The sequence below is a fragment of the Lepisosteus platostomus genome, chromosome 12 (assembly GCF_059453375.1).
Source record: "Lepisosteus platostomus isolate fLepPlt1 chromosome 12, fLepPlt1.hap1, whole genome shotgun sequence".
NCBI lineage: Eukaryota > Metazoa > Chordata > Actinopteri > Semionotiformes > Lepisosteidae > Lepisosteus > Lepisosteus platostomus.
Window position 1 is genome coordinate 10,672,720 of NC_142622.1, and position 21,083 is coordinate 10,693,802.

At 37.8% G+C, this 21,083-nt stretch overlaps 1 protein-coding gene across 3 annotated transcripts in view; it reads left to right on the plus strand.

Annotated features, from left to right (window-relative positions):
• Positions 1 to 4,164: 4,164 nt before the first annotated feature.
• LOC148651071 (oxidation resistance protein 1A-like) overlaps positions 4,165 to 21,083 on the plus strand; it is a 171,978-nt gene continuing 155,059 nt past the window's right edge. For 2 of the 3 annotated variants that reach the window (XM_088600923.1, XM_088600927.1), the window contains exon 1: positions 4,165 to 4,316. The gene's annotated coding sequence lies outside the window, so the exon portion shown is untranslated. Of the gene's footprint in view, positions 4,317 to 4,472; positions 4,492 to 21,083 lie in introns of those variants that run through there. The other variant, XM_088600925.1, reaches the window with a different exon arrangement.

Genomic DNA, 21,083 nt, shown 5'->3' on the forward strand with positions numbered 1-21,083 from the left:
TTAAATAAACATTGGTATTGATGATGCAGTTCTTTGTGAGTCCTCCAAGAGAACATTGCTTAAAATCTTCTCTGTTTCAAAAGTATATTTGTTGCATATATACAGTGCATAAATCACTTTAAAAGTATATTTGTCTCAGATGCTTCCAATGTGTTGAACTGCTATAGTACTATACTATAGTAGATGTCACATTCAGTATTGGTGCTGTGCTGCTGTCATTTAAAGTATGTTCATTTTAACTTGCTCGTCAAGGGCATTTAACCATTTAAGGCCAGCTTCTATTACCAGCTTCTGCTGTCTGTGGTTATCATGTCTGTTTAATGTGTTTGTGTATTATGCATACAGAGGCATGGTTACACAGTGGAGTTAGCATTTGCTTCCTCGTAGCACTGGGGCCTGGGTTGAATTCTGGACCTGGGGTGCTATCTGTGTGGGCTTTGTACTGTATATAATTCCCCCGTGTTTGTGTGGGTTTCTTCCAGGTGCTATAGTTTCCTCCCACAAAGACACACTGGTAGTTCAATTGCCTCCTGGGGAACTTGGCTGTGGTGCGAGTGCGAGGTTTGCACAGAGCCTGCGTGCTCTGAGGTTCATAAGAACATAAGAAAGATCACACATGATAGGAGCCCAGCTATCCCCTGTAGCCCATCTGGTAGATAGATTTGGTAGTAGCTAATTCATCTAAGGATATTATAGCTTTGTGTAAAGAAGAGCCTCCTGCTTTCAGTTTTAAATGCACTTCCATGTAGTTCCGCAGGGGTAGAGAGAGTGAGAATTCTTCCCTTGAACTACAGTTTCTAACCCCTGAGATTTTATCAAAGCACCACACAGCATGTGGCTGTCAACGTTGGGTATGGTGTGCTCTCTCAAGAAGTGCTTCAAACCTCTGTAGTTTTGAAGGTGCTTTTTTCCTCACACTTCTGCCTCCTACGGTAAGAGGATATTATAAGCTTCAACACCTAAAAGCGGTTAATATGAAGTATCGAGGCTTCATAAAAGTCTACCTAGCTGTGGCAGAAGAACTTGGCAGGAAGAGAATCTTTCCTTTTTCCATGTGTTTCATATTCGCTCTGATAAATCCCTCCTGTGAGAACAGTCCTTTCATATTCTTGAAGGAAGTGCTCATCTGCCAGCCTGAAACTACAGCTGAAAAGTTCCCTGCCTGGATCTGCCCCTGGTCAAGAAAAAGCCGATCTACCCCAATGCATGTATGCCATTATGTGTTAATTGACCTAATAAGAAAATCAAATATTACATAAAATGACTCCAAAGAGTCACTGGGTTCTTGTTAGCTCTGGTTTTTCACAAAAGTTTTTTTTAAAAAAATCCTAGGAGCCTTTGGAGTCAAAATCCTTCTTTTGCAAATAATCAAGTAATCCTTTTTTCAAGCGTGCAGTAATCCTTTGCTTTTTCTTTCCTCACCATAAGTCTGACTATCCTTCAAGATATGCCTTCAGACTGCATAGCGGTCTTCTTTCAAGATGACAGAACTAAAAAACACATGGAAAACGTTTTCACTTATCATCAAAATTGGTCGTGTCAAGTTTTTCACACATTACAGTATGCACTGCTAAGGACAAATTTTAATGTGTAACAAACTACAGTTCTAGAGGAATCAAAGCGAGACGGGAGTGTAAACAGATCTCTTTGCTAAGTGCAATTACAGTAAATTAGATACTTTTTAGTAGTTTCTTTGTAAAGGGACTCTGATTCATGTGCTGAAAAGGCTCTTTCATAAATGTTTAGGACAGGAGCCGGGCTATATTCCAGACCTGTGGGCATTCACTGCCTGATAAGGAGATTACCCAGGACAGTGAGAGGGAAATAGGTTTAATTATCTGGCAGTTATTTCAGGAAGGTCAGTTTAAAGACCATGTGGTCTTTATACTATCTGAGGGTTCAGTGTTGGTCATTAAAAGCTTACTTTATGCAATTGATCCAAAACACGCTTGTGACCCTGTGTAACTGTTATTTCACCTTCTAAAAGCTTAAAAATGCTGGTCTGGCAAGAGGCAATATAAGCAACTGAAGAAGATGGAAAACCAGAAGGGTTTTTTCGTTTTTCAAATCAAATACAGGCAAAGGAGGGCAATGCGGCGCAGCAGTGGTGAGCATTGCTGACTCGCAGCACTGGGGCCCTGGGTTCCATTCTGGACCTGGGGTGCTGTCTGTGTGGAGTTTGTTGGTTCTCCCAGTGTTCGTGTGGGTTTCCTCCGGGTGCTCTGGTTTCCTCCCACAGTCCAAAGACATACGGGTAGGCTAACTGGCTACTGGGAAGATTGGCCCTGGTGTGAATGCAGGTGTATTTGTGTGTGTACTCTGTGATAGACTGGTGTCCCATCCAGGGTGTATCCTGCCTTGTGCCCATTGCTTGCCAGGACAGGATCTGGCTCCCCCACAATCCTGTATTGGATGAAGTGGTTGGAAAATGGACGGATGACTGGATGTACTCAAAAGAAACTGGATAAGTGTATTTGGTATTAGAAATCCAGAGTGATTTACAACAATTAAAATATATGTTGAATGCCAACCTGTGTTACAAACAAAGGACAGCATGAATGGGGTGTATTTTTTAAAGACAGAGCAATAACTCTGAGTAATAACTCTCAACATTAGGTTCAGTTACATTAGCCAAGCTACCGATTACTTGTAAGTGTGATTAATAGACCCCAGATTAAATAAAGTCCAAGAAGTTGCTATAGAAATCTGCTAAACTGATAATAGTTGCAAAATTTGGTAATCAGATAATTCTGGATTGATTCCTGATAATCTGGCATTCTTCAATACATTTCAAAATGTTCTTATTTATTTAATTTTACATCGGAGGTACACTACATTTTAAAATTTCATATGATCATGGTGCATTTTAAGGAACGTTCTCTACACTCTCATTAATCATTCTAATTGGTCCATTTAGCAAAGCTTTCTGTTACTTTACTCTCTCTGGGCACATTTCTTTGGAAAGTATGAGAGAACAGCAGTGGTTAATTTGAAATTTGAAAAACTAAGACTGAAGGTTCTCATGAAAAACGTATCTTTTAATGCATATTAACAAAACATTACATTTTTCATGAGTAAAAATTAAGGCGTGTTGTATGTATATGGGGTAATGCCAGTTTAGAATAAATTAATAAAATGCTCTCAGCTACATTACTGAACCCTGTGAAACTCCATTCTGGATTAGATCAACATATCCTGTCAGAAACAAAAATGCAGATGAATTAGGTGGTTTTATTTCATACAACAGTTTAACAGCAATGCTATGACATCACTTTGAGCAAAAGCTACTACCAAATGAGTAGATAGCAAAAACTGCACAATAATAACGTAATCAAAAACACAGTCCGTTTGGAGGGGGAGATTCCATCTCATATCCCAGGTTAAATTTCGTGCTGGAATTAATTAGGTTGAGAATAGTTTAATGAATTATTTATCACAGTCTTCTCTGTGTATTTTAAACATAAGATTTACAAAGTCCCCTGATTAAGGACAGAGCGTGTCAAAGGTTTTTCAAAGTGAGTAGTTCCCTTTTGGGATAATTCATGAGGGGGATTACGCTGCCCATAAATACAATAATTAGAGACGGAACTCAAAAGAAAAATTCGGTGGCTGATAAAGAATGCTAATTTTATGCAAGCAGAATTGTAAAAGGACTGGACTTTCCAGATTTAGGAACCAATAAGATCTGAAAAACATGTACTGTACATCCAAAATACTTCAACCAGCTGGGTGCAATTCGGGAGTCCGGGTGCAATTAGAAATTGCGTGCAGCATTTTGCGCAGTTCTTGGCACCATGTCAAATGACCGCTAGTGCGATTGGGAATAGGCGTTTGCTTGTGATGGGACTTTAACAAACTATTACACCAATAAATTCCGTATTACTTGGCCAACCCTTACGTTATTTAAATTTCTAATACAGTTGTTTAACTAATACTTTGATGTCTGAATGAAAAGTAATCTAAAGGCCGTCTGTGTAGAATATATACATAAATGCGTACAATTGTATTCTCTTTACGTTTTTTTTTTTATATTTCTACATATTCCGACCTACTGTACACTACCTGTCCCACCTCTCGCAAGAGTCAGCTGTTGTCTGCCTGATACATTCAGCTTGGTTTGATCCGTTCCTCCCCTGCCAGCACCGTTGCTGATGGTAGTTTCTATTATGAGAAGGTCAAATTACTGAGCATGGCTTGTGCATACAGCTGAGATGCGCTTGCAGATGAATTAGATGCGGGGGCCTTGGGCTTGCACTTCACCACCGCGCAAGCACTAACGACTGAACTGGGACATGGCGTAACGTAAGCCTCTGCAAGTAAGTTGCGCGGTGTTTATGCTTATTTTAAGGAGCTCAAATGCCGTCTCGCCTTGACCGCTTCTCCCCGTGCGTGATGCAGGCAGTTCTGATGCATGATAATTCCCTCAGTCCGGGGAAACAAGTCAAGTGAGAGACGGGAGTAAGGAAATAACAGGCGGGCAAAGACAAGAAGGTAAATCTGCCGGGGTTGTTTATACAAATGAAACGTGGAGAAGGCGTGAGATTAAGTTTTGATAGGGAGTTTCTTCGGTGACAGGTGAAGGGACTCGCGAACCGAGCGCTAGGTGAAGGGCTGTTGCAAACAGAAACTTGGGTAAGGCAATTGAGTTGTATGTAGTGTAGAGATGACCTCCTAGTTGTGGTATTGTTTATTAAAATATTAATAAACTATTAATGAGATCGTGTATATGTTGCAAACTATTGTACAACCCCGTTGTCATGGCTGTCCAGTGTAAAATACTCCTGCTTTGCTGTAGTGTTATAAAGCATACAGTGTAGATGAGGTTATTGTTTTTATTCTTTTGAGTGGCTGCCGTAGGCTGTAGGTCACCGAACACATCATTTTAAATGTTTTACATCTAGTGATGCTTACATTAGTGCAGTCTTTTTCTTATACATTAATTGATCTTTAGGAGTGTATTCGTACTGTGTCCGTTCACGAATTTATATTTCATTACCTCTGGGGATAACAGACGTCATTGCAGTTTGTACAGGTGTGGAAAATGTGTGAACGTTTCTGAACTGAGGTGACAAACTGCGTGTATTCAAATTGGTTAGTTGGAAATGACAACGAGCGCCGTATAATCTTTGTACTGTACTGTATATCGCTGTAAAATACTGAAAACTTAAAACTTTAAAATATCTGCAAACACTTGGCGTTTCTCCTGTAAAAAATAAATTATTCACGGGCTCATTCCTTTAAAAAGTGCTTATGGACGTACTTTCCGAAAATGACCACACACATGAAGCAGGTGAAAATGCACAAAAGCTACAGCTCGAGTACATTTTGTAGTAGCATATACAGTACAGTCGCTAGTCAACACTGGTAGTGAGAATTTTACTGTAATTGTCACCGGTTCATCATAAAGTCCTTGCGTCCGTTTCATGAGAAGGCTTGTTGATTGGACAAACTGTAGCAGGGAACATTTCACATAAAAACAAAAGGAATAAGGGGGAGAGCAAACAGGTCGTGGTCATATTTTTATTCCAAGGTCAGGAATTAAATCAATACATTAAATTCGGAAACCCCTTCAAAATAAAAAAAAAAAACAAACAATGCCGCGTATGTTAACTCCCTACACTGCTGCACATGTTGTCATTAACTTGCATCTTTTTAAACTGAACCCCGCCCCAACCCAACTCAGCCCAGCTGGAAGGGTCTGTATTAATAAAAATAAAATGAGGAGGAGTTGTTTGAAAAGTGCCAGAAGACATTGTACTCTAGGAAAAAAAATGTTGAGTCTGATTTAGGTTTCATGATACTGTGCAATACATAGATGGGAGGAGCAAAGGCACTCCTGACATTATCCATGTACCCTCTTGAGTGTATACAGTACATGTATGTGTTTTCCCACCACCTCTGTTCTCCAAAGCCCGACAATTAATTAATGATTTTAAAAAAGCTATGGGGTTTTTATTGTGCTACCCTAAACTGAGAAATTGATTTCCTGAGGTGTCTCTGGACCATGCACAAAATCCTCAAGGGACCGAGAGCAATTTTTTTTTTCTTCTTTTGCAACATTACTGTAGTGTTCTTTGCGGTACGAACAATCTTATACAGTCACCTGTGGATTTCAAGAACATTTATAAGACAGTTTTTTCACGTTATTAGTAGTACAGTCTTCCGTACTGTGACTTTGAATGGTGTCTTTGACATTGCAAGTCTAGGGATATGGGGAGCTTGCAGTTCTGAGGTACTGTATGTCTTTTTATTCTGCATTAATATGACTTAAGAAGAACACAGTTATACAGAGACTCATTTTCATTTGGCAGACTGAGGGTTAACGTTAATCACTGTTGCAGGGTGAGTGGCTGAACGTGAGAACTCAAGTCACAGTGCATAATTATACAGTTGGATCTGTGAAGCATTGCCACAGCAGTGTGTTCCTTATCCTGTACTGTATGTGAAAGTACCTGAATATCCACCAAAGCTGGATACTGCTGAAATAAATACCTCCAAGTAAATACAGTAGCTTTGTGATGAGGTGTGTGCTGGGTGATCTTAACATGGGGGTGCTTATGCTGTCCGAGCTTTGTGTAATTAGCTCTGTTGATGCTTTGAATTAGTGTACTTGGCTTATCTTATGTGTTCCCTTCAAAACTGGCTTGGACAAGACTTACTATTACATCGATAAAGAGAGCTTTGTTGGATTTGTGGAATGTGCTAAGTGTTTGGTGATTAGTAGAAAATGCAAAACTCCCAATTATCTGGCATTATCAGCAAAGCATGTATAAAGAATAAATTGAAATGGTCTTTGCTTGCTGAAAAGTTAATTCACAGCTAATTCCCACCTCTTCTCTAAATAAATACTTTTTTTTATCTGGTGTTACAGATCTGGTAAGGTCCTAATTTCTACAAAAACAAGAAATTCCCATATTTTCAGCCTGCTAGAGGAAAATATTCTGCATACCTCTGAGCTCATGTAAAACAAAAAAGATAATCTTTTAAAAGTCAACAGGGAATACCACAGAAAACTGTACTGAAATATTTCTAATTAATTGTTGTGAAATTTAATAACTGTGAATTGTCTAAATAAACCTTTCAAAAATTGCAATTCGGTGATGATTTACTATGTGCATGTTCATTATAGTTCAATTTTAATGTTATTTATATCTAAAATTCTATTTGAATTGTTCTGTGATGAACCCGTGCATGCTGTAAGAATCATCAAACATTATTTGAAAATGTTCTGGTGAATGATCATGAAGATGCTATGAATCTTTCATAAACTAGCATTTTTGATCCAGATAATTGTTTTGAAGCACATTAGAGATGATAGCCTATTTCTTAAAGAAAATAAAACTAAAGAAAAGCTCATTTTCTTTTATGAAGACTGAGCTGATGTCTTTCGTAAAGATTTAGCAATGTGAGTAGTGGGAACGTGGATCTGGCTGCAGAAGCTTTTTTTAAAGGTACTGTATGAACCCAAATGGTCATCTGGTTTATATTTCTTCTTGATTAGCTAACAGAATTAAACACTCAGATAAATGTCACCCTTTTGTAGGATCCCACAGTTTGTGGGGTTTTGTAAGGAGGTCTACATAATCTGCCGGACTGTGGCTCTTAGAAACCATGTGTGAAAGACCTGAGGCAGACATTTCTGTCCGAATGCTTTATTCGGTCTTTAAGGGAGAAGGTGGTAGGAGGGGTGAACGCAAGAGAAAAACTTTCCACTTCATCACTGTGACCCAGTAGTGCCAACACAGAGGTTATTGAACAGGGTAAAGGTTCCTGTCATATACGGTATGGTGCTACAGAAACATCGCTAACTGAAAATGATGGGGATGTATGTAGCATTATCAGATACACATTGTTCCTGAGAGATGGGGAAGGTAGAAGAGTGGGAGATGCTATAAGAGTGCTATATCTTAAATAGTGTTCAGGCTCAGGGACTAAAGCTAGAGGAATCAAGAGCCTCTGAATCTGTATGGATCAGTCATTTAAAAAAAAACATTTCAAAGTTATGGTGTTTGGATTTTGCTACAGACAACAGAATAAATATTCTGACTATAATTCAACACTGTATGATCAAATTAAGGAATTATATGCAAACAGAAGCAGTTATAATGGGGGACATCAATTTTCCACATTTAGAATGAGAAAACCCCATAGGAATGTCAGCAGCCAGAACCAATGGTAGACCTGGTTAACAGCAGCTTTCTCACCCAGTTCTTAGGAATGCCTGTAAGAGAAAATACTTGTATATAGTAAATCTGTGAGGGAGGCAAATGAGTGGCAAAAAACATGAAATCATGGTATATTTTGGAATTGTATACAGTAGGTTGAATCCAAAGCAAATGTTTGCACATTTCAGAAAGGAGATTGTAAATTGAGGTAATGAGACCCAGTTTAAGAGAAGTAAAATAGAAGAGATATGGAGGGGATGGCAGCAGATTAAACAGATTCTGCTTCAAGCACAGGACAGATTTATCCCTAAAAGTCTGTTAATCAGAAGATAAAATGTTGTGTCTGAAATGCTTCAATAAATTGATTTAAGTAAACACATAAGCGAAAAGAAAGGTGTTTTAACAAATTTATAAAGATGTCTGGTTCTAGTCATAGTCCAATGGATAGATAGCAAGCGAAGGTAAAAAAGCGTATTTGAAATGCTAAGAGAGAAATTGAAAGAAATAATGCAATGCAGGCTAAAATAAATAAGTAAATTGAAAGAAATAATGCAATGCAGGCTAAAATAAATAAGTACTTTATGTACAGCAACAGCAAAATAACAGTCAGGATTGAAGGAAATTGTATCCAGGAAAATAATGGGAAATGTTTTAACAATGCAAGGGAAATGTCTGTTGAATTAAACAAGCATTTAACTCAGGTGTTCATTAAGGAAGTAGTTAACAACATGCCTCAGACAGTGAAAGGACAAAGTTACCTATTAAATAGTATTAGCATAGAAGAGGCTGAAGTGTTTTGGATACTAGACTGCTTAAGATGAATAAATACTCAGGACCTGACCAAGTCCTGATCATAAGTGAGAGAAGGTCATTAGATTTTTAGTAGATCATTTACTGTATATGAAGCTCACATCCAGCTGTTTCTTGAAAGAAATGATTGTTTTCAAGAAAATGACTGGGCAGCTTATTCCAGACACCTACGAAACTTTGCATAAAAACAGTGCCTCCTATTCTCAGCTTTAAAAAAAAAAAAGTGGTTCCCCATAGTTTCCGTTTATGTTTCACTGAAGAAGCCCGTTGAATTGATTTTGAGTTCCACAATTTGAATGGGGTTACTGTGTAGTCTTCTGTGTTCAAGAATAAAAAGAGTCTGTTCCTTTATCTTGTCAGTGTAGGACATTCCTTTAAACCCCAGAAAAGTATCTGGTTCTCTTCCCTGGACCGATTCCAAAGCAGCAATATTTTTTGTTGTCGTGGTGCTCAGAATTGTATACAGTATTCTAAATGAGGTCTTACTACCGTACATCCTGTTTGTATTTGCTTCCTCACTTGTCGACAAAAATGTCTGCTTTGAGGGTTCACCTCTGTCCTGTGGTTCCTATCCTTAACCATGCCCTAATGCAAATACAAGCGTGACCTTCAAATGCCTCATGTGCCTTTTTTGACTTGTCAGACATCAGAAATGTCTGAGTTGAAGTCTGCCTTCTGTGGTGGCATGAAAATGGACGGTGCCTTAGCTAAGCAGCTTTTTACAGTAACAGGCCAATTCATATTTTTGTGGTATGATCAACAGACGATTCTGACCAATTCTGACCTTTCTTTTGCACCCCTTCCAGCATGGTGACACTTCAGTGTGCGCTGTAATGGAAGAGAGATACTGTACGTAAAGGAACTGATATCTCTGATCTGGCATGATTTGCAGCAGCAGAATTACTTGAGCTTACACATTGTTTAACACAGTGGCACTCTAGAATACCTTGATTATAACAGGAGTCTGCAGCAAAGGAGCAGAGAGAAATTTCATGTGGGACAGTTTCTCATTCTGATTCAAGCATGCTGACCATGAGTTACAGGGTTATCGGAGGTTTTGCTGCTACAGAGACTGTCGTCTTATTACCACTGTGCGTTGCATCTTGGATACTTTGAGAACCACTGAACACGCAAGCATGTTCACTACATTAAAATATTGGCTTGACATCTACCACATTTCATTTCGTTCTGCAGAATAGCAAATGTAAAGCTAGATGCATTATTTTAGAGAAAAGGCAGCACTTTTTCTCTATTGGTATTGGTCTGGATATACATTTTTTAATTTTTTGCAATCAATTATCTTTGTGCAGTGAGTCATTAATATTAGATCAAGGGGTTTAAAAATATCTGTGCATAACAGTGAATATATTGGAATAAAGTCACTCTGAACGTTGTTGTTATTTGATTAGCTTTGTGAAATAAGTCCCTTTAGCTTTTACTAACCCTCTCTAAACCTTTTTCACACAGAGTGTTTAATTTTGGATGTTTTAGTGTCTTCTTTTTGTAAATTGATTAAGAACATTTATTCTACATCATAAATTAGAGAAAACGTAATGGTTTACTGGACGTGATTTAGGCCTGTTTTTATGCAGCAACATTAATCACTGTCTTTTCTAATAGGGATGTGCTGAAAGGCTGCATTTATAAAGGTCTTGTTATGGAGAAAAAAACATTTAATATAATCTGCCTTTAATAGAAGGACCCATCTTCACTTGAAGGATGATCTTCTGTGTCTGTTCTTTAATGACTGGTAGTGCTTGCAACCTTTCATGAGAAACAACAAAATCCTTCAAAAGTTTTGTGTGCTTTATAAACCTCCCACGTTCTTAGTAGTAGTTGTGTTGTTTGAAAGCAAAATCAGAAGGCAGGCCTGCCCTTCCTGAAAGAGTGAACAACAAGCATGCAATTAAGTATTTAAAAAAGTAAAGTTAGTTTTAGAAAGAGCCAACAGATTGAGATCATAAAGGCAGTAAGATGACCTCATATTACATAATGTTGCATTCTAAGATCAAATTAATTTTCCTGAACAAAATTACTAATCTGGAATTAATTTGGACGACTTTAGTATACTGAATTTTTTGTGGACCGTAAAAATAATTGGTCAAGCCAGCACAATAATGTGCTTTTCAGAAATGTCAGTTTCTAAAAATTAAATGGTGAAATGCTGCTTGTTAAATAGATTTTGATAATAGACCTCATCCAATTAGCTGAACAAACTGATGCAGTGGCTTTTTGTAAAAAAAAAAATCTCTTTGCAGAGAGAGCTTCTTTTCAGTCGATTGATCAGTAAGATGTTTTTAATGCCAACCGTAAGAGTTGTTCTCATTTTTGTTGAAGCAATGAGCCTGTAAAATACAGGATCTGCTTTCCCTCCTCTAACCCCCTGGTTATACACGTGATTCACCCTTTCATCTTGAGATCCTTAGATGTGGTTGGATTGTTGTGGTGTCCAGATTTGACCACAATGCTACCACAGATATATTTAATGGGGATGAAGATTCATCCACTGACAGTGATTGCACCGTGATTAGCATTGTAGCCTCGCAGCTTTGGGGCCCTGGGTTCAATCCTTGGGGTGCCTCCTGCAATGGCGTTTGCATGTTCCCCCTGTGTTTGCGTGGGTTTCCTCCTGCAGTGCAAAGACATACTTGTAGGTTCATTAGCTTCATTGTAGGTTCATCTGGGAGAACTGGCCCTGATGTGAGCGTGTCCCTGGCGTTCCGTCCGGTGTATATCCTGCCTTGCACCCAGTGTATAGGGATAGGCCCTGGGCCCCCGTGTGTAAACGTGGATGAGCAGTTACTGAAAGAGATGCGTGATGCGATCTGGAGAGTCTCATGTGTATCGAGGTGAATTTGTAAACAGATGTAGACTATTAAAGATAAATCCCTGACTTGTTAAAAGTCACGGTTGCACGTGTTTATGTTAACCAGTTACAATTATACTGAATAGTCAAAGCTATCAATCTATACGCTTAGATGGTCATTTTTAATGTTCAGTTTACATGTTGATTTACCAGGAGACACTAAATGCATATGACGTTAAACCTCACTTTAACGGACTAATAGGGGGAAGGGGTGTCAATTTTTGCGGAATGTCTGCTAAATCACAAATTACTTTTTTTTTCAGCCCAAAAAACACAGTTTTATATAAGAATGTATGCAAGTATATACTTTATATCTGCTTTCTGGATCTTTTGACTTTAGCGGTTGCAATCAACACAGTCAATGAAAATTGTTCCTGTGCTTTTTTATCATAAATACACAAGCATGTATCATACATGTACTATATAGAATCTGCTAAGGCAGACTAAACATATAACAAGTAAAGTTTTATTCCATGCCGAAAAGAGAAAAAAACAAAAACAACGTTTTGGCTGTGGAGCCTTCTTCAGGTGTGACACGGTGTTGTGGCAAGCAGTAAACCATTACTTGTTCCTTTGCAGCCTACGCATGCACCCATCATAAGGAACCGACCTACCCCTATAGGGCACAATTGATATTCCTGAATTTTAAACCTACAGTATACTGTATTTTTGCACTGTTGTATTATTTGTGCATCTTCCTGTTATTTGCCAGGGACGTCCGGCACTTCTGATTTTACAGACAAAAATCTCCTTCAGCAGATTTTGTCCGTATGATCTGAAGTCCATTAAAGTGAAGTCCATTAAGGGTTTACTGAAAAGTACATGTAAGACTGTCATCTGTGGACAGAGGAGAGTCACCATGAAGAAAGTGGGTTTTCTTGCATCTTCAGTTCCAGTAACCTTGCTTTAATTACTCTTGGGGGGAGACAAAAACAAGCTTATCATGGTTTCCTTATAACTAACTCCCCTGGGTCCTTCCACATTTGTAGTTTTGTTTTTTTGTTTGGTGTTTGCCACCCCCAGATCAGCAGGGACTTCCCGGGATGGGCACTCTCGGAAAGCTCGTGCCATTCATGGAAAATTAGATAATAAAGGGGTCACTGTTTATTCAATTCAAATCGACTGCAAGGGAATATTGCATTCCAAGAATATGTATTGTCCCTCCTAGGGATTAATTATGGAATGCTAACCAATTAGCTTGTTTGAGTATGCTGTTATTAGAGGTTGGGAAAGATCTGTAGAAACTGTTGGATCCTTCTTTTTTGCACTCTTCATTACCTTTTGAGTATAAGTAGAAAACAAATCTCAACTGCTTGGTTAGATGTGTGCTTTCAATAACAAGGCAGTACTTGCACTTCTCCAGCTTAGTGAAGGAAAGAGGAAATGCATTGTGGGCACAAGACCTGCAGTCACTAGAACAGTTCTGCAGTCTGATTTAGTTTAAGAGCTGAATTAGCATGAAAACACACTAGACTTCCAGGACCAGAAGCGTAAAAGCATCCCGATTACAGTACATGCTTTAGTAAATAAAGTAATGAGTGGTAGAACAAACTGAAAACAAGTTTCATGCCTTCATCTGAAATGTGTTATTAATTAATTGTGAATCTGCAGAAACGGATGTAATTCAAAACTGATCCAGTTGGGTGATAACAAGACTGGTAAGTTAAAACAGGAAAGTGAATGTTGAATATACTGTATTCTGTTGTAAGTACTGAAGGAAATATTGATTGTTTCACTGTGGTGTAAAAAATAATTTGCTCTTTCATAGAATTTGTTTATGTAGAGATTTGCATTTTTTTTAGCGCTAGTGTTGGGGTTAAGTGAAAAAGCCCGTTGTGCTGGCATTACCTTCAGTTGAAACTGGCCACACTCCATCCTGGAAATTGGAGTAACTTCCAGACTTGGCAAACAGTCCTTGCAATGATTCAAAGATCTCATGTTTCTTGTAATGAGGTTAAGTGATCTTTCTTCAAGGCTCTTATTGAGTGCTTATCTGTTTTCAATTTTCCTATTTAAAAATTATGAGTAAGTACAGTACATAACGCAAAGTACTTGATCAAATCTGATTTTGTGTAATACTATTTGTTCTAGTATAGGAAAGGTAATGAAGGCAAGTCCATATATTTTTTGCGAAATGTAATGATGACTGTGTTTGAGAGCAATGGTTGTACTAACCCAAATCAAATTCTTGGGCAAAATGTATGTAAACACTCTAAAATGATCTCAAACCTGACTGAGAAATATTTTTTTTCATCCTAAAGTTGTCAAACTTGTGGTTTCTTTAACAACCAACAATACGTCTTTTATTTTATAACCTTAAACTAAAAAAGTTATGTGTATGTAAACAAAACAAACAGTAGTGAGCTACCTTTATTTAACAGCAGTTTGGGGAAATAATGTTTTTTGCACATTTCCTTTTTCAAAGTTGCAGAGGAGCTTAGCACTCTGTTCTGCCAATCAGGAGAGCAGACTGATGTGCCACATTGCTTATATTGAAAATTAAAGGTGTCTGGAAGATAAAGGGTTTATATTCTTGTAACAGGATAGACACAGGCAAAATACAGGAAACAAATGAATTGCTAACATTAATTTCAGTGATCGAATATAGTTTTAATAACTAGAATTGAATATCTTGAAATAAATCCTTGGATTTACATGTACTGAATATAATGCTTTTGATCCTTGAGTGCTTTACATACTGTATAGAAGGATATGCTTTATCCACTACAGAAGGACAGCACCCAACTGGGAGTTCCTTTTAATTCCTTGTACGGTAATTAAGTGCAACCGACATGATGGCAGCTGCGCAAATACACAGCATTTCATGTGGAAAAGTGAGAAATTGCTTCACCAGTTGAATTTAGGGGGGAGCTCTAGGTAGGCCAAATAGTTAGCCCAAAGTCAAATTTAGCCAAGAAACTGGTGTTAATTCTACCAACTTTACAGTGTCATGGGGTCATTAAGGACCAAGCATTCGTAACCTTGGTTTTAAATGTCTTATCGAAACTGTGTCACCTTCTGTAGTACACTGCTCCACCAACACCAATTACTGCAACAGCTTGACTCTCTGTATGAGGTCTCCCATCCCAGTGCTGAGTGGACCTTATCAACACAAGACATGTCTGTAGCTTTGGCCATGTGAATAATTTCTGAAAGTCGAGTACTGAAGGTCACACTTTTTTTGTTTTTAAATTAATGCCAAATAACACATTATCAAATAGACATTTATTTTAGCTGTTAAGACGATGCCAGATTTAGCACTTTATCAACATTGCTGATAACCCTGATACATTTTCATCTTTTCCCGTTCAACGTTTTAACAGTAGATGTGTCTATTGCACTGTGTCTTGTGGGTGTTTATTTTTCCGTAAAATAGGGCCAAGGTAACCTTCTGCAGTGCACAAACAGTTCTAATGCCAGCTGCAGTGGAAAAAATAATGAGTTGATAAAAGTAATAAGAATCTCCAAACTTGCTGGTAAGATTCAAGAGAAACAGGGACAAAGGCTCTTAGATTTTCTGGGTGAAAGTATCAACATTAATTATTCCCTTGTCACATTATATTTTTCAGGAATGGTGCAGTAAATGTAAAAAGTGGTTGGTAAAGATGTACATTTTATATCATTTATTTTAGGATTATTACCCTTTGAGGTGACACTTGCTCCTGCAGACACGGTGCATATTAGTGCAAAGAGCATAACCGCTTGGGCCCGTAGTCTTAAATGAATTTCAGAATTTAGGACCACACAAAAGCAGTTTAATGTCTTAATTGATTGAGTTTAAGTAATCTTCATCTCCGGTATTTGCTCAACATTTCTTATTAAAATCATTATCTTATGATTAACCAAGTACTGAACCCTGTCTGTGTGCAATTTGCATGTTCTGTTTGTGTTTGTGTGAATGCATATGAAAGATAGGCTAGGTACTGTAGCTTTATATGCAAACTTTACCACTGCCTGTAGGGTTTATTTTCATAAGGAGCTGTTTTTCACCACTTTATTATCAAACCATAAGCAGAGAACCTCTCTTCCTGTGCTCTGCTCAGAGTACATCGACAAAGCATTGTGACAGTTTAGATGTAACATATGTGTCAGATTTTGTTTTTCGAATACGTTGGTGGAAACTGAAATCTGTGCTTAAAACAACTTGTGACATGAATGTATTATAATGTGCCTGACACTATTTTTCTTATCCTTAAAATTGTCCAAGCAATTATCCAGCTATTATTTTCCCTACAATGAAAGGTAACTGTGATGTGAAATAATTTTCTATTACATATGTATTCCATCAATTGTAACTGTTTTGTCAAAATGAGATTATTCAATTAGCTGAAAGTTAATGCACCTCAAGCATTTTTAAACTCAGTGCTTTATCATTAGCTAATAGCTTTAACCAATGTAACTTAGCTGAGAACAATCACTGAACTGTGAAACATTAACATTGCTGAAATATACAATTTAGTGCTTTACATAAGCCAAGTGGTTAAATAAATGAAACCAAACAAAAACTAGAGAAATTAAAATGCTACAGTATGTGGTAGGGCAGAGGTCTCCAACCTTAGTTCTTTAGGACTGCAAACAGTGTTGTATCTCCTTTTTTTGAAGACTGGCAGCACTGACGTAGTTGAACATGGCTGTTCAACTGTTTTTGGCAGTTGTTGAATGAGACCTCTGATGTTATTTTCTATAGAACAGAGATGTATGTACTGCACAATAATCATATCTATGACATTTTACAGAAAGATAAAGGTAGTCTTTCAAAAGCAACCGAAATATTTTTGTCTAATTCAGGCACAACACAGATTTTTGAAAAGTTGTGCATACACTAGTTTGTATTCAAAGCTTTTAGCTTCAGAGCACTTTTCTTCCATTGTTCTAAAATGAAGTCTCAAAAGATTTAAAGTGAACCATTTTAGTGTAGAATGTGTGGGATGTTTCATTTCTCTTCAACATTTATGTGGAGTTTGACATCAGAAAAAATATCACTTATTTCATTTTTTAAGTTTTGAAAGTCAAACCGTCTTGGAAGACTTTGAAAAAGGTATTTGCTAACTAGGCCATAGTTTGGTTTGTATTTCATACCTTGCATTACATTCAGGATTCTAGGGCATATATTTTTATAAATGCTTATGCATTTGAAATTAGCTACTGTATCTCCTGAACAATTCCACTTGAAAGGGACTGTACCTTTAGAATGCATATACAGCAGTCTGATTAATAGAAATTAGACAAAGGTTTGTTAATATAAAATTGTCATCCAGTATCACAGTTTTCATTTTGGACTGTTGTACAGTTCAGACAAAATAAAGCATCAAAAATATATACAAAGTAACTTTAAAAATTTGAACTTGCAAAAGGTTGTCTAAGCTGTGATCAGAATTTAGCTTTACTTCTTTCTTGAAGAACATTTTCTGCAAATAAATACAAGGAGGAATAATTAAATGGTATTTCAATCTCTACCCAGACCTGTAAGGAACATAGATGTTATTTTTGTCTGCTGTAAAAGATATTGTAACTGAAGATTGATAGTAACATACAGTAGCAATTGTCACTGATAAAAATAATCGCTTTCATGATAAGAAGAAAATATTCCAAATTGTTGAAATAGTGCAATGATGAAATGTCAGGAAGAAGTGTTTCCAAGAATGTTATAGTCTTTCCTCCAAATGTCCCCTGATTTTGTAGTGACTGTGTCCATCAAAAGGAAGAGATTCCAATCTTTGAGGGCCGCAAATAAAGACTTGGGACTTTAAATGGCTTAATTAAAGCTTCACCAATTGGCTGCCAGGGAATTGACAGATTGACAGCTGTGTTGTATCCCCTGAGCTGAAGAACCGCCCAGTAGTGGTCATGTACTGTAGGGTCTAGCTGGTCACCAGAAGCTTTGGAGTGAGGTAAGGTTGACACCTGGGCTGCCTCTCCAAATGTAACATATTCTTCTGTGTATGTTGATGGAAGTAAAATGGGGATCGTGACAAAGTATTATTCGTTTCAGGCCATGTAGTCATTTTGCTCGGGGCTACAAGTGTATTGTCATTTTGAATATGTGATGGACGGCCATTGTGTCCAGGGTGTATCCTGCCTTGCGCCTGTTGCCTGCTGGGTTAGGCTTGGGTTTCCCCCTTAACCCTGTACTGGATAAAGCGGTTTAATTCAGATGGATGTATTCTTGGTTAATTAGTGTTTCTGTGTGCTGATAACTTTCATTAAGTGAATGAAGAAAAAAATGCCCTTACATGATGTAAGTACTGTACAGTACATGCTTTGGTCTTTGTTAAAATGAGCAAGAAGTATGAAAATGCATTTTGATGTATGTTAAAGCAATAGTATTTTTGACAGTTTTTTGCTGTTTAGTGTTAAGAAATGTATATTAAACGTTCAGCCTCGTCTTCCTACTGTACAGTATATCACACTTCACTGTACTGTTTTCAGTCAAGTTGCTTTGTGCTCAGAGAGATTGCATTCTAGTGTAGGCCACCCATCAGACGTAAATCTCATCCTGTCCAGTTTGCATCCTAAAAACACGCAGTAGAGAGGAGCTGTCTGTGAATTTGTAGATGGACCTGAAGCAGTTTTTTTCCATTAACCATCCTGCAGATTGAAGCTGCGTACTAATGTGGCATTGGGCACTTAGTGAGAAAAACATTATTCTTACTTTGAAATTCATCTAATGTCGCGCAGCCCATGTGGAAGAAGATTGTGGATGCAACATGATGTCCATCTATGAGAAGATGATTAACCATTATTGGAATATGACGTCTGTAAGTACAGTAATTGGGCTTCTGATTCCCAGCAGTTTGACATCTGGGCATCAAGCTAATGTGTTAGATGTCCTGAGAGTCACTTGCTTGTTTAGTGTGGGCTTCTGTCTGATGTGCACAGCCCTATGTGATGTACCATTTCAGTTTATTTTGGGATCCCTTCCGGAGCGTGCATTTTCTAACTAATTTCCAGGTCAGGGAGTGCTGGCAGAATGAGTGTTTGCTCACACATATGCTTGGTTACACATTGCCTGATTCCGACCCTTCAGCTTGTGTGAATCAGCAGCTGAAAGGTCAGTATATCCCTTGTCACGTCCTATGATACGTTTCCTAATAGACCACCATCAAGCTTAATTCTGGCAGAAGTATAATTCCATGTAGTTGTGTAAATGTTATTGTGATCAAACTGACAAATCATTTAAGCAAAGTTACTGCAAATGCATGTTTTGCAAACATACCGGACAGTAGTGTCTTTGTATATTGTATGGCGTTAACAACTGCATTTGAAATTGTAACCTTTTAAAATAAAGCATGTAGAGAAGAAATTAAAAGTTCTTTTTGTCTTTTGTCTACCAGACAAAACTGTGTATTACAAAAAATATAAATCTGTCAGCTGGGTGGATACTATACTCTGACTTTCTTCAGGGAGCACTGATATTCTGTCCTTGAAATGCTAAAGACCTAGATAACCTGTGCATTGTATCCCTCTTTCTAACTAGCTGAAATTATACCTTAAATGCAGTCCAAACCATTTTATTCAACAGAGAAGGCTGTCTGGGCTCATCTGTGTACAGAAACACCATTTTAGACAGTATAGGTCATTGGGTTTCTTCAGCATAAGCACTGTTACACGTCTCTAGGTACAGTAGAAGGGGTGCCGTACATTATTAATTTTCTTTGGTTAAATAAGTAGATAATACAATTAATCACTGGTTCTTTGTTTAATTTTTTGGGGGGTAAATGCAGACAAATACACAGTTGTTGTTGTTTTAGTCAAAAGTCATTCATACAGTAGCACAGGTTGCCACACTAATGGAAGCTGAAAAGAATCATTATGCTCTTCAAGATAGGAGGAAAATGACCATTTTGTGCAATCACCAAGGCCACTGCCCTTATTATAAATTTATAAGTGTGAACCGTGTCTGCGTGGACCTTACCATAAATTATTGAATTATTTCCTCTGCAGTTATGACCTTTCATGAAAGAGAAGTAAGCTCAGTTATTTTACCTACAGATTGTGCATTACAGATTTGAATCCAGAAGATCTATTGTGCTTTTTATATATTGAAATGTTTTTTATACATATTAAAGCGTGCATTTGTGTTAGCACGGGGGATTTGAGCTTTTTTACTTAGTTTGAGCACAGATGCTTTTCTTGTTAACATGCCCCATTGTCAGTGGTCAGTGTGCTCCTTTAACATTCATTGAACCCTTTCAATGTTTGCATTGCTACGTTCTTATTAACATAGGAACTGGGCTTAATATTTGGAATTGGCATCAGATCATCGTTTGTTTATGTACCAGAAATGTCATTTTAAGTTGCTGGTACTGTAGATTTTCACTGAGGGGTAATGGTTAATGTTACATCCCCAAACATTAGCCCATCTGCTTTTTTGTTCTTTCTCTTCAAACTCTTCTGTTTGTCTGAAACAACATCGGCAGTCTGGAGGAAAGCAAGTTGCAAATTGCCAAGACCAGACTTTGCACCCAGCACCTAAACCCAAATGTTTCTTTTGGTGCAAAGGTTTAGGGAGCAGCAGCAGCGCAATCGGATACTTACAGACTCTGATGATGATTGCCCAACTGAATCATTGGCATTCAGCGCCTTGCACAGCTGACTTTTTCAACTCTTTTCAGTGAGAAGAGCATAAGGTTCGTGTATATAATTGCCCTTTAGATATATTCACACCCATGGTGAAATGGGAACAAATAACATCATATAAAGCAGATTGTGTTACAGAATGGGTCGTATTTCTTCCTTATAAGTTCCAAAAATTAAAGTAGTCATTGCTTTGCAAACAGCAAAGTTGTTTATCATAAGGTCTGGAAAACACAGTGGTCACACATATTCACACCCCTGCAGTTTGTGTTTGGTAAATCCTCCTCTGGCAGGGAATACACTGACACCTCCTCTAGTGCGACATGAGGTTCTGGCACTTCACTTTAGTGGACATTTTCAGTATGAGCAGTACTTCATGTGGATGTTGTCTGTGCTTAAAATTCTGTTAGTGAACTCTCGACTTGAGTTAGAATCAGAAATGTATTGGTCACTCAAAGATAACCCCAGATTTTCTGCAAATGCAAATGTGCACCTGCTTGTGCTTTAAATAAAAGTAACAAGACGTCCCAGTGATGCTACAGAAAAGGTCACTTTTCCTGCTCGAGGGTCTCTGAATGTTCATGTTAGTAGTGGTGGGAATGGCATTTGTACTGTAAGTGTTATGAAAGGTTTCTGAGCAGCATTTCCATGTGTGATTTTTGCCA